We start from the raw sequence: 14,701 nt of genomic DNA, 5'->3' as shown, positions 1-14,701 counted from the left end.
AGCCCATGTTTCCCCACTTAGTTTTCTGGTGCTCTGTTCTTTATATTGCACTGCCTTTCTGAATGAACTCACCCAACGTTCATGAGTAGATAAAGAGAAACGGGACCACAGGTGAATAGAAGGTCGCTGTCATTTCTCAATGGTATGTTAAATCAAGTCCTATCCAGGTCCTGGTGTCTCAAGGATGTATCTTCATTAGAGGAATCCCAAATTCCACATTCCAGGAACTTTTCCATATCCAGCATGATGGACAGCTTTGAGGAAGTAGGAGCAACTTGAGGGGACTTGATCTAGTTTTATGGTTCCAAGATCTACACAGGTTAGCAGTCTGCAAAGAATCAGAATATACCCTACTTACAGTGAATTTAAGGTTAACTTCCTTTAGTGATTAAAAATATATATCCTTTAGGTTTTTTTCAAGACCTACTTTCTTGAGTAATTCTCACATAAACACATGCAAAAATACTTTGTACGAAAATGTATCCAGGGCTGGGGTTGTGGCTCAGTGGCAGAGCTCTTGCCTAGCATCTGTGAGGCACTGGGTTCCATCCTCAGCACCATGTGAAAATAAATAAATAAAATAAAGATATTGTATCCATCTACCATTAAAAAAAAATGTATCCAGTTAATAAATCACCAGCCCACAGAAAATTTAACTGTTAGAAATTTCCACAGTTTCTTGTAGAGAAGAAAGGCAGACGTTTAGAGTATTTACTACCATTCTTTCAAAAGCAAATCAGAATCCAAAGTTGAAACTAAAAAAATGAAATTAAAGTGTTAATTCATTTTAAAGATACACATGAATATAAACATTTGGTCCTCAAAAATCTTTAAACATGTGAAAATCACCTGGAGATCTGACTGACCTGCAGATTCTGGTTCAGAAGGTCTGGGATAAGAGTTTGCATTTCTAATAAGCTCTTGGGTGGTGTCAGTGCCTCTGGTCCTTGGTTTATACTTTGAGTAGAAAGGGGCTAGTTTACTTGAGGTCTCCCTGGATTTGTTTTCTTTTAACGTCAACTCTGACTTTCAGATCTATGACTACCCCAGTCACAAGAACTTTTCTGTATATGATATACGTTATCTACATGGCACTTAGGTGCTGCTGTGTATCAACATGTCCCATAGGTGCATATCATATCGCCAATCAGATCATAACCCATCTGCGTTTGCTCAGCCCCGTATGTGCACATAGTTGCTGAACGAAGAACTATTGATGATTGATTGATCCACCAAAGATGATTTCCTCCTTTCGCAGAATGCTCATCCATGAACTCAACTTCAAATACAAAGAAACATTGAGTGTATTCTTGCTCTCATTTTCCCTCCTATATAAGTTGACTTTTTAGAAACCAATGACTATGCGGAGACTACTCATTGATTCTGTAATAAAATAATGAGTTTCGAGGATTTCTTAAAGGATATATCACAACAGGAAGCACAGTTACTGGTTGTAGTAGGCCATCAGAGTGGAAGCACTAGAATACATGGGAAGCACACAGCTTGGAGGTCAACAGACCTGGATTCACAGTCTTAGTCTCTGGCCTACAAGTTGTGTATCTTAAGAATAGTTACTTAAAATTCCTTAACTATAGGAATGAACTGTAAATTGCCTAACCTTGTGCCTCATAAAAGACAGATGTTATAATCTCAGCAGAATCTCTCCCAAACAGATCTGGAAATTGAGTCTTCACCACCTTCCCTCTGCCTTGAGAGCCCTGGGATAGTTTACATGCAGGGCATTAGCGCCATCTTGTGGTGTATCACTGCCTAAGTGTCCTTATATATGTCTTAGTACCTTTGAAAGGTCATAATTCGTTCATTTCTTGCAACAGGCATTTATGAATGCTTACCATGTGCCATGCACTGATTTGACTGCTAAAAGTACAATGGTGAAAAGATAAACATACTCTTTCAGGGAGTCATCAGGTAGAGAAGTTAGAAATTAAATAATTACCCAAATAAAATTTGAATTCATCTTGTGAAAAGTACTACTAAGGAGTATAGGATCCTGTGGATGTGTAATAAGGTTGTCCCAGGGAACTGAAATTGAAGGATAAAAGAGAACTCGGCCAAGAGGTCACATTGGGCATGTGCCAGCAAACACCCAGTAGCATCTCTTTCAGCACAACAACCCCCATTTAGGCTGCCAGTCCACAGGGAGCTTCAGTCTTGGTTGGGCCTTTTTCATTAGTCACTTAGTGTCTATGGCATCCCACTCTATGCAAGTCACTTTACATACATCATCACTGATTTTTTTTCCATAATATTATCCTTTTGTGTGGAAAGGTTAAGAAAGTTGCACAAAGACATAAAATGACATATCAGAAACAGGATTAACACTCCATCGCTCTGCCTGTAAAGTCTATGCTCTTCCCTCTACTTGTGCTGTCTCCCTAATGCCAAGCCCAGCTCTCTTTATGCTGCATGATGCTGCAGAAAGGAAACCATTAGAAGTGCTCAGGGAAAAAGAAAACGCAGAGAAGGAGGAAAAATATGACAATATCTCAGTGGGTCACGTGTGAAGGACCGAGAGCAGACTGCTGACATACCTAGTTATGCTCCTGGTTTTAGAAGAGCAAATCCAAGAGGTCTGCTCTACCAGGAAAGCAAATATCCCTAATAATGCTCCTATGCTCTTGTGCTTCGAAATGGGCTATAGCTGCTACTAAATTAAATGATGTGAGATCATTTAGAGGAAAGTAGTGATTCTCTTTAAATCTATAGGAAGATACAAAGATTACTAAGCACCAAGAACCAAAGCGTCATTAGGTCAGAAAATACTCACAGGACTGAGAGGTGTCTTGCTACACAGGACTTTCAACTTTAAGGTTGGGTCATTCCCAGGCAAATCATGACAGTTGGTCATCCTACCAGTGGGCCAGACTGGGAGGGTCTGATGTACTTAGGGAGTTAGGCCAAGGCAGATATGAAATATAGGGTTTAGTGCAAGGCTTGGTCACAGGCCATGGCAGCAAAGCTGAGACAAGGGAGGTCCAGGTCCCTCAGTATGCTCCTTGGTGCTCTGTGTTTAGATTATCAGCCCAGAGCTCCAGCTCTGGGCCTTGGGGGCAGAAATGATTGACTCCAGGCTCAGGTAGAGGACAAATAGGGCAGTAGAGTCAGACCAGTCTGTACCTCAGCTTCCTCATCTGTAAAACAGAATGAATGGCAGCACCTAACACTGAAATAATCTGTGAATTCTACTAGTTAATATGTCTGAAGTGCTCAGCGTGGTGCCTGGTCCCTCAGAATACAGGAAATGTCACCATAGAATCCTCGGAAAGAGAAAACTAGCGGATGGCCCTGGATGGATCCCATCCTCTAAAGCTATTTTCCCCACCCACAAAAGGAAAATCAAAATCCCTGACAAAGCTTTCAGAAGAGACAGAACAGGACACAACCATCAACAAGGAGAGAAATCATGGAGAATAGTTAGGAACTTATGCTCTGGAAGCAAATGAACTGGGTCACAGACAGCTCTGCAATTTAGTTGTTCATTTATTTATTTAACAAACATTTATGAGCCAGGCACTATTCTGAACACTTTATACATACCAGCTCACTTAATTTTCATGACACTCTTATGAATAGGAACTGTTATTCCAGGTTATAGTCAAGAAGACAGAGGCACAGAGTGGTTATAACTTGTTCAACTCTTGCAAGGAGCCAGAACCTAGAGCAAGTTAATTAACATTTCTGTTCCCTTTGTTCCCCTTAAGAAAATAGGGATAATACTTTATGATATCTCTCTCATCAGGTTGTTATACATATTAAATGACCTAATCTATATAAAGTACTTAGCAAAGTAAGCCCTTATACTTAGGTTAGGTAGTAGTTAGTAATGAGCATTGGAATGCAAATCAATAATGTGGCAGGGTCACAAGCTTTCTTTAAATTGCTTTTAAGGCTAATAAATAAGAGTAACTTACAGAAAAATAACAGGTATACTAACTCTGAGAATAAACATGCAGAAACAAAGGGAACCAATTAAGAAATACGTCAAAAAAGGAACGATCAATGGGACTCACTCCTGACAGGGTCTACTGAGGTCAATGTAGAGTTAGGATTTATGGCCAAAGTTTCTCAATGTATTTCAAAAAGAGAAATTTCATTAATAGCATCGGCCCACTAAAATAAAGTCTGCCAAGTCATTGACCCTATCACTCACATTAACATAGGATTGACTTGTAGATAAAGCCTCCTCCCCCCACCCCCATGGGCACTATGACTGTTCCAGAAAGGACGAACCAAGGTCAAAAACTCCCCCAGCCGACTGGAGGAGTTGAACATCTGGTTCGTGAAGACTGCAGAAGGTGGACCCCAGTTCTCCTGAAAACATCAAACAGGAGTAAATTTGGAAGCAGCATTGTCTCCTTTGTCACCCTCTGCTTGGAGATGGCCCACTCTCTCTCTACGAAGAGTGTTCTCTGCTTGAGCCTTACTTTACTTTCCCTCACAATAAAATTCTCTTGCTTGGCTTTTTGTGTCTGACTTTAAATTTTCTTTTGTCAGGACACAGAACGGAAGTTTGGAGCTTTAGCTTTCCCCTGTCCTGTGACACTTCTACCCCAAGTAACTTACAGTTTAATTGGAATGATAAGATATATATTCTGTAACTATCAAATATATAACTGGCATTTAAGAAAATGGTCAAATAAGCAGTAAAAATCTGGCATGGGACAAGGAGTTTAGGAGCAGAAGGGGGACTAAAAGATCCTGCTTAAAGAATTATCAGCCTTTGAGGAGAAATGGTGAGGACTTAAAGATTGACAATTGGTTCCCAAACTCCAGCTTTAAACTCTTGCCTTAGGGAAGAAGTCCTGGCACCCAGAAAGAGAGCTGAGGCATGCCTGGAGGATTCACACCTGGGGCCAGCCCTGCACAGGCTGGGCAGGCCCACAAAGGCAGCCCATTTTTGTCTCCTACTGCACAAAGCCCAGGCAGGGTCATCACTCCAACTCAAGGTCTGGATTTCTGCCATCACAGCCTCCTTCCTGTTTCAAAACCACTGCACTGATTGCCATTTCCTAGACTCCATCCTTCTAGAAGCATCTTTGGCTTATTAACATTGGCCTCTCCACTCACCTGCTCTATTTTTTTATTGTGTCTCCCGGTTCCAGGCAAGACATTCCATTTACCGTATCAGCCCCAGGTTGGGGAGCCCGTGGGCAAAGAGGATAGGCCAGAGACAGGGATCATGATGAGGGGACAGGAGTATCTCTTATCAGAGATATGACAATGCTACTCACGATTACCTCTAAAGTCCTGCCACTTACCCACAATCTTCATGAGGGGGAAGGTAAAACCACATATTGAAAACCTAGTAAGACTTGTAATTAGCAGCAGGAAAGAACAAGGCCCCTTCTCCAGAGCAAAGTGACAAGAGCAATAAGCATTGGGTAGACAGTGCTGTCCAGTCAAGCCAGGATCGCTTTCCTCCTCTCCCACCTCTTAAAAAGGGACAGGAGCTATGCTCTTGGTTTCGGAGAATTCTTATCAATGGCACTGTTTGCCTCTGAATGGATTCTCTGACTCCTAAGCCCTTTGGATAGATGGGTTTGCTGCTTTAAAAAAACAAACAAACAAACAAACAAACAAAAAAACACCAGGCTGAAATTTTAATGGCACTTGTTTTCAGTTTCTATGTATGATATAGATGAAAATATCTATTACACAAATCAAGGAGACTGCTCCCCATTGCCAAGCACCTTTGACACGGGGCCTGTAACACAGAACCATTTTTAGAATTGCTACTTGGTGGCTGGCATAGGACTGGCAGGTCCCTCTCCACCAGGCCTGCAGGAACTCGGGTGTGTTCTTTCCTTACTTAGCTCATGCACTGCAGGAGAGGGTGGTGTCTCTCTGAACTTCATTGTCAGGCAGCCATGCTTGGGAGGACGGAAGCTGAATGCCCTGATTGCCTCTCCCCAGGATCTGCAACTGCTCTGTAGTCTCTGGCCTTGCTTAAGGAAACTTCCACCAATGATTCTAAGACATAACTCTTCCTGCAGCTTCTATCATCGGCTTTCTCTCAGAGTCCTCTTCTCAAAAAAAAATTTTTTTTCTTTTTTAAACGAGGAAGAGAAGCACTTCTGACCTTCCTTGTGGGGAGACCTTTTCAATCAATTCATACACCACCCCAACCTCATATCTGGCTCCTGCCCATATCTCCTTTCATCATGCCCTTGACTTACCTGGGCTGCCTAGGATGTTCCCATTTACACTACATTTTAATGTGGGTCTGAGTTGAGCCATTTATGAACCAACTTATTTTATTTTTGTTTATTGTGATTTTTAAAGGGCAAGGAGGAAGAAATTAATACTAAGGGAAGTAAAAGGGAATGGACATTTATTGAGTCCCTAGAGTCCTTGAGATTAATGCCTCACACACATTGACTTACCCATCCTTTCAATGATTTGGGGAGATGTTAATTCCCCAATTCATGGAAGAGGAAATAGAGATTAAATAACTTGCACAAAGTCTCAAAGTCGGTCAACAGAGAAGCCGATTGCTAATTTGCTCCTCACTTAATGTAAATTTAGTGAAAATTTTCTGAATGTTTCAGTGTTAAAAAACAAACAAACAAACAAAACAACTTCATGAAGCAGTCCATCAAATAGGCTGGGACCTGGGGCAGTCAGTGAACCTCTCTGAGCGGTAGTTTGAACATCTTTAGACTCAGGAAGCTGTTCTAGAGTACCCTGGGCTTCTGATCCAGTCTTTAATTGCCCTTGCAATGAAAAAAAATTACTTCCACCAGTACAGTCCAAATCTCTCATGAACCGAAATAGTACTACCAGGAAATAAAAAGGAGTACATCAAGAGTTGCCTCCTTGATCCCTGTGGGGCAGCAGCTCTGCTAAATCAGGATCTGCCAGTGGGCAGGAGGATGAGAAAACAGAACCAAAGAAGCCCGGGTTTCTAATCACCACCCTCCCCCACCACACTGCTCCTCCACCCCAGCCAGTGCAGCCTGCATACCTGGCCCCTGCTCCCTGCATTGGCTCCCCATGCAGCTTGTGTGCTCCCTGTGGCTGGCTGCCAGCACCCCTGGAAAAGCCAGGCCTCACTGTGTATGATCCCTGGTAAGGCCCAGCTTCAAAAAGTGGGCAGAACTTGCATGACCTCCCTTGCCCCTGCATGAGCCTTGTCCATATGGAGGAAATAAGATAATATTTATGGAAAACAATGAAATCTACAGCAGTATTGCATACCTTGAAATTCTGGAGACCATAAACTGAAAGGGCATTTTTGGGGAGGGGGTATTGAACTTAGAGGCACTTGACCACTAAGCCACATCCCCAGCCCTATTTTGTATTTTATTTAGAGACAGGGTCTCACTGACTTGCTTAGTACCTTGCTTTTGCTGAGGTTGGCTTTGAACTTGCCATCCTCCTACCCCAGCCTCCCAAGCCACTGGGATTATAGGCTTGCACCACCGTGCCCAGCTGGAAGGGCATTTTTATACAAGCGTTTGTGCTTGCCTGGCCTAGGCAGGAAGAAGATCACACACACACTCACACACATACATACACACACACATTTGCTTGTATGTATACTGTCTCTTGGGATTTCCTAAGCCTTTCACATGAAGCCTCCACCAGCCCCAGGAAACTGTACTTATGAACTCCAATTCCACTAGAGTGTGCCAGCATTTCAAGGCCAAGTCAAGACTTTTAAATAGCTATGGACTAGAGTCTGACCTCAGAGCAGAGTGGACAAAGGAGAAGCCAGGGAAGCTGAGATAGCAGGGAAGCTACAGCCTACCCCTTGCACATTCATGATTTTCTCTTTTCCCCAGATCCCCTCACCCCACACGGCAAAATAGATGAGGTTTCAGAATGAGTAACTGCATATGAGAAAGACAGTGGTTGAAGCTCTTTTCATGAAAGCGTGCCTCACTCTTGATTTGGGATGACCACCAGAGGCAGTATTACAACTTAGGTCAAGTTTTCTTTGGCACCCTGCATCTCACTGCTTATCCTCTTTATTCCCATCCCAGCCCTCCTCAGGCACCTAGCCAAGCAGGTCTGTGCAATTCAACTAAATTTATAGGACACTACACCACTTGGCGCCATGCTGAGGAAGACAGAGTCATTCTGGTACCAGGTCTGTTGCAAGCTCTGTGACCTTGGGCTTCCGAGAAACTGTGTTCTTGCTCCACCTTACAGAAACTGGAAAGATGCGAGAAAGAAGAGAGGAAATTAGGCTCAAATAAAAAGCCCAGGCCTCTCATGCAGACACTGGCAAAGAAACCCATGTATGTATGCTTTCATAAGGCAGGTGGGTTTTATTTTCTTTACTTTTTTCTGAGACAGGGGTCTCACTGTTGCCCTTAGTGATAGTTCTGCTCTCAACAACTTTTTCAGTTGACCACAATATAGCAGTCCCCTATATCTTTGGTTCAGCTTTCCCCTCAAATGCAGTCCAGAAATATTAAATGAAAATTCCAGAAATAAACAGGTCATAAGTTTGAAATAACTTTAATTATAGTAGATTATTATGATTGTTCTACTTCCAATCATTTATTGCTGTTAATCTCTTATTGTGATTAACTTAGAAACTTTGTCATAGTTACATATGTATAGGAGAAAGCATAGCAAATATAGGGTTCAATACTATTTGTGGTTTCAGGCATACACTAAGGATCTTAGAACATATTTCCTGTGGATGAGGTGGACTACTATAGTCTCAATGGTATTCAATGACAACTTCTGTGATAATACCTTAGTTCTATTTTTATTAACAGTTAGTTTGTAAAGGCTATGGAGATACTGTGTGCTGAGCATCCTGGAGGGGTACAGCTTGAGCCAGGCAGGTTGATGTGTGGAAGGACCAGGCTGGGGAAGGACACAGGGCATTGGCCCATGTCTAGGTGCAGGAACTAGTGGGGTAGGGTCAGGGGTCAGGGGCATCAAGCTGGTCAGACCTCAGGAACCTGTAAAGGATAAGCAACAGAATGTAGAATTGGATAGGTAGGATAGAGGAGAGGAAAATGTATTTATGAGGCACTGGTAAGTGTAGCATGTGATTCCATACTGTGCATAAATTTATTTCACCATAACGAGTACATGAGAAGGGTATTATTATCTTGATTTTCAGATGAGAACCAAGACCCAAAAGGCTGCCAATGTAGCAGGACTTACCAAGCTGGGAGAGCAGTGGATTCCCTGCCTCTGACAGGGTTCATGGAGGAAGTTAATTTATTTGCTTAATCTGAGATAGTTAACAGTAAAGCCTAGATTCCAATACACCTTTCTGTCTTCAGTGCCAGAGAATGCTCTCTTCATTTTGTCTTACCTACCTAGTTACTATTTTGTCAACTTGCTAAAAAAATTTTATGAATTGGGTTATGTCTGCATATGAATATAAACTAGATATAACTATGTATCCATGTATTATGTATAGATTCATCAGTAGATAGATAGATAGATAGATAGATAGATAGATAGATAGATAGATAGACTGATAGATCTACATAGTTGAAGAAAAATAAAGCAAGCACCAGTGACCCTGCCACCCACATAGGACACAGAGCATTGCCAATGCTATTAAGCCCCCATGTACCCCTCCCTACTGGCAACCCTAACCCTTCCCACACAGAGAGGTGACAACAATGCTGAAATGTGTACTGGTGATTCTTTTGCCCCTTATAACGTTCTCACATATATTTGCTGCATAATTTCCATTTGCCCCTCCAGATCCATTCCCCAACCTTGTCCACTCTGCCCTGTGGCCCCTAAGGCTGACAATCTACTGCATGGGGGGATCCTTTGAACCTGGGCTCCCTGATGGGTTTTGCCAAAGTGAAGCAATGAAAGGACAGGGAGAGGGAGGTCCGGGCTCTGTTGCCCTGCTCCCTCCCTGCTGGGTCACAGACAGCCCTCTCTGAACAGGCCTAGATGTGGGCTCCTTCAGGCCTGTGGATTCATGATTGCTCCATGAATCCTAGGGTTCTGCACCATCCCTTGCCGTTTTCCTCAGCTTAGTGTTTTTTGGCCTTTTCTAATTCATTATCACCTCCCTAATTGGCCTTTCAGAATTTTTTTTTTTCCTAATCATCTCCCTGACATAAACTCTTAGTCCCACACATATGCTATTTATCTATTTATGTATTGTATATATACCTGTGCTTTATATATGAAAAGAATATTATTTTTGCCCACCACTCCCAGGAACCAATTTGCAATCCTTGGGAGTGATATTGTACTCATCGAGAATGCATGCTTTAACTCAAGCCATGTTTTTGTAGAGTCTGCTTAATAAATTCTCAATCTTCCAGTTTGAGTGTGCCATCTCCATCTTGCCAGGACACTCACTAATTCATATACCAATATGATAATCTGTGTTACCAATATGACAATATATTAAATAATACATATTTATCAATATATTGGAAACAATATATTTTAATTTTTTCCAGGCTTTGTTTTATCTTTATGTAAATGAAAACAACAGCATATTTTTCTTCATCCTACTTTTCTCTCTCCATATTTGCGATTTTCAGCCACATTCATGGTGCAGTTATTGTATGTAGGATTGCTTTAAAAAACACACAAAATTTATATGTTCATTTAAAGTGATGGAAATCTGGGTTTGTTATTCTGAACATGTGGCACAGAACATTCTTGTACACATATCATGGTTTAGATATAAATATCTGTAGATACAGATTTACACACATATTCATGGACACATATAGGGTCTCTGGGGTGTATAGCTGGTAGCAGAATTGCTGGTTCGTATGTCCCGCCTACTTTTCTCCTTATCAAGAAATGCCAAATTGTTTTCTGCAACTGTAACAATGTACACTCCTACTAATAGTGTATGAGAGTTCTAGTTGTTCCACATTTTCCCCAGCATTTGTTATCATCAGACTTGTTAATTTTTGCCTATCTTTTAGGTATGAAAAAGTTATCTTGCTGTAGATTCACTTATTATTGGCAGGTTAGGCACTGTGTTCCTTATTTGGTGGCCATTTGTGTTTCCTTTCCTGTGCATGTCTATGTCTTTTTCCATTTGCAGTTGAGATGTTTCACTTTTTGTCACTAATTCATTGGTGTCCTTCATATATCCTTGGCCCGTTACATAGGCAGCAAATATTATTCCCAGACTGCATCATGTCTTTTCAATCTCTTTATGATGAATCTTGATGAATATAAGTTTAAATTTTTAATGTAGAAAAGTATATGAATCATTTCTTTTATGGTTTGTGTCTTTTGTGACTTATCTGAGACATTCTTTCCTATTCTGAGTTCTATAGTTTCTTTTAAAATGTATTTAAAAATATGCGTTTTAAGCCAGACTTGGTGTGCACACCTGTAATCCCAGCGGCTTGAGAAACTGAGACAGGAGGATGGCGAGTTCAAAGCCAGCCTCAGCAACTTAGTGAGGCCCTAAGCAATTCAGCGAGATCCTGTCTCAAAATAAAAAAATAAAAAAGGGCTTGGAGATGCGGCACAGTGGTTTAGTGCCTCTCTCAATCCCTGGCGCACGCGTACACACACACACACACACACACACACACACACACACATTGTGCCTTTTACATTTAAGTTTTCATTTTTATACATGGTTGGGAATCATTTTATTTTTTCCACATATATGGAAACTAATTTTCCAGGGACACTTTTTGAATGTAGCCATCATTCCTTTTTGATTCCTCTGTCATATATTTATACATGGATGGTCTGTTTTTCCTGTTTTCTCCTGTTCCTTTGGTGTATTACTGTATCCCTACACCAACAACACAGCTTGAATTTCTTTATTTAATTTTTTTAATTTAAAAAAATTTTTAATTTTTTTTTTAGAATTCAATAGACCTTTTATTTTATTCATTTATTTTTTACATGTAGTACTGAGAATTGAACCCAATGCCTCACACATGCTAGGCTAGTGCTCTACCACTGAGCCACAACCCCAGCCCCAACAGCCTGAATTTCTAAAGCTTAGTAATAAGTCTTGATACCTGGTCTCTTCCTTTTTTAATGGCATCTTGCCTGTTCTTTGCTCTTGGCTCTTCCCTGGACACATTTTTAATGGTTAGTCAGATTCCAAAAAGAATGTCATAGGTCAACAGCAAAGATACCTACATGCAGAGCAATGACACTGGGGTAATGGTTTTGGGGCAGAGTAGCATCCAAACCAGGACAGCTGGTGTCAGAGACCCGGGCATGTCTGAAGTCAAGGGGTCAAGGCCTCTGAGAGCCAGAACATGACCAACCTATATATAGGAAAGCTTGGGCATTGTCAAAATATGGTTTGTGCCCAGTGACCCAAGGACATCATGAAAGTATTCAACCTTTATTATAAGCATCCTTATCAAGAGGCTTATTAAGGAACTGGATTTATTTATTCTGAAGAAGGAAAAAAAGCAGAAATGACTTAATTGTTGAATACTACTCTAGCTAGGAAGATCAGTGAAAATGGAAACAAGACCAGAGTTGGGGAGACCCATAGGGATCAGTTAGCACCATTAGGAGAAAAAACTGGCTGAATCCATAGCAATGGCCTGTTTTCTCCCAAAGACAATGAAGGTGGTTCAAATCCAAAACCACACCCTTTACTGGGGTATATTTTATTTGCATGTAAGATAACATTTACTATTTACCATGGGCCCAGCTCTCTAAGCCTGTAAACTGATTGATTTATTTATATATTTTTTAAATATATATTTTTAGTTGTAGGTGGACACAATACCTTTATTTTTTATTTTTATATGGTGCTGAAGATTGAACCCAGGGCCTCATACATGCTAAGTGAGCGCGCTACCACTGAGCCACAACCCCAACCCAGTATCAACTGATTTAAATGACTCTCCACCCCAAATCAACTCCAAGTATGCATCTGACTGGTGATTGATAAGTCAGTATTTTTTTTTGTGAAGAATAAGTCACTGAGGAAAGTTGAAGGATATCCTTTATGTATAGTCCTTTGGCAATCACTCCTTATTCTGCACTTCTGGGCATTTTCCTAGTGAATTGTGCTTATTTGACCTGCATGGAAAAATGTAAAGCCAGGAGCCAGGTTATGCCATTTAAAAACTGAAACAGGCTCCTGGTGACTACATTTTCTCTGTGGAGATAGGCAAGAGGAAGGGGGGTACAGGAAGATGGATATTCTAGACCAAAATGCCTGGAGTACCCATTATGTCCTCCACAGAGGCTGTGTGAACAAGGACACCTTGGCCCCTTGCTCCAGGCCAGGAAGTGCATGGTATCAGACGCCAAGTCTTGGCATCAAGGATTTTCCAACAAGGAAGGCAGCCGCCTAGAATCTTTTGTGGAGCAAGACAGGTTATAAATAGACCTATAAATTTTTTTTTTTTTTTTTTTTTAACCAGAAGGCAACAGGCTTAGCACAGCTATTCTTCCCTTTGGTTCCCCTCCCTGCTTTGCTTTGCCTATCAAATCCCTGCTACCAGGCAGAGCCATCTGCCTACCAGCCAATCTGCTGCAGCAGCCTCAGGAGGGCCAGGCTGGAAACTGCTTCTTTGATGACTTCAGGTTGTGACCTTGCTTGTGGAAAAGAATAAATCTTCCTATCTTACCTCTGGCTAATTGGGCAGGAGGTAGAGGAGACAGAACTTGATTATACAATTTGCCACCTGTGACTAGATCACCAAGGTATCCCTTACAGAGGCAGGCTTTGGTTTTAGCGACAGAGCAGAAAAAGGCCCTGAGCCCTGGAACATGCAGCCCAGAGCTGCTCAGGAAGGTTTTCACTCTGAAAGTAGAAGATGGGTATTTTACTGGCCAAGTTATATGTGGCTTGTGGTTTGTGTGCATATGTGTGAGAGACAAAGACAAAGATAGAGAGAGACGGAGACAGAGAGAAAAACAGATTGATTTCATTTGCATTTGAGCATGCAAAGACTAGAAAGTCATTTAGCTTACTGCTTCTCTGTCTTTGTTGTACATCAGTATCACCTGGAGGCTTGTTAAATCACAGATTTCTAGGCTTTGCTCCCAGCACTTCAGATTCAATAAATCCAGGTCAGGACCTGAGAATCTGCATTCCTTCTGAGCCACCATGTGATGCTGATACTGCCAGTCTGAGGAGCATACTTTATAAGCCACCAACTTAGTTCGACCTCCTGATTTTACAAATGAGGATACTGCAGCCCAATAGTTAATGAAAATACCTGAACAAAGGTGCACAACTGGTTATTGGCTAAAGCCAGACTAGACTGGAAGCTCCTAGATTCCTATTTTGGTGCTTATCCTACCACTTCAGACTGGCACATGACCAGGATGCCAGGGAGGTGCTATTCTAATAATAAACATGCCTTCCTTTATGACTGGAGATGGCCAGTCTCCATGCTGTTTCCTCTTCCTCTGCCTTCACTAGTCCAACATAACTGGCTCTGCTGGCTCAGGACATAAATAGCCCAGCCCAACCCACTCACCCACCGTCCAGTAGAGTTGAGAATCAGATCATGTTCCCACAGCCAGGTGCCCACTCCTAAGGACCTTGTCTCTACTTTAATCCCCTAGTGTCCTTGTTGATAAATGAGCCAGGATCAGAGGCCTCTGTAGTGACCACCGGGCATGCACATTGGCCCTGTCTCTTTCTACATCCTCCATGTTCATCATCCTCCATGAAATATCAGATGTAGTGTCTGATATATTGCTTCATTGCCCTGCCTCTTCTGAAGCTGAAACTCTCCTCTGGATAATCCCCCCATCGTGAGGCACT

The 14,701-nt window shown here is 41.7% G+C and overlaps 1 long non-coding RNA gene across 3 annotated transcripts in view; it reads right to left on the bottom strand.

The window, feature by feature from the left end:
- LOC306643817 overlaps window positions 1–14,701 on the bottom strand; it is a 46,569-nt gene that overhangs the window by 928 nt on the left and 30,940 nt on the right. The window contains exons 3-4 of one of the 3 annotated variants that reach the window (XR_013759067.1): window positions 604–755; window positions 73–254 (exon numbers count right to left, since the gene is read on the bottom strand). This is a non-coding gene — a long non-coding RNA (uncharacterized lncRNA). Of the gene's footprint in view, window positions 1–72; window positions 329–603; window positions 756–14,701 lie in introns of all 3 variants that reach the window. The other 2 variants (XR_013759068.1, XR_013759069.1) reach the window with 2 other exon arrangements.

The sequence above is a fragment of the Sciurus vulgaris genome (genome assembly GCF_902686455.1).
Source record: "Sciurus vulgaris genome assembly, chromosome: 14".
NCBI classification, from domain to species: domain Eukaryota; kingdom Metazoa; phylum Chordata; class Mammalia; order Rodentia; family Sciuridae; genus Sciurus; species Sciurus vulgaris.
This window is presented reverse-complemented; position numbering and strand designations above follow the sequence as displayed.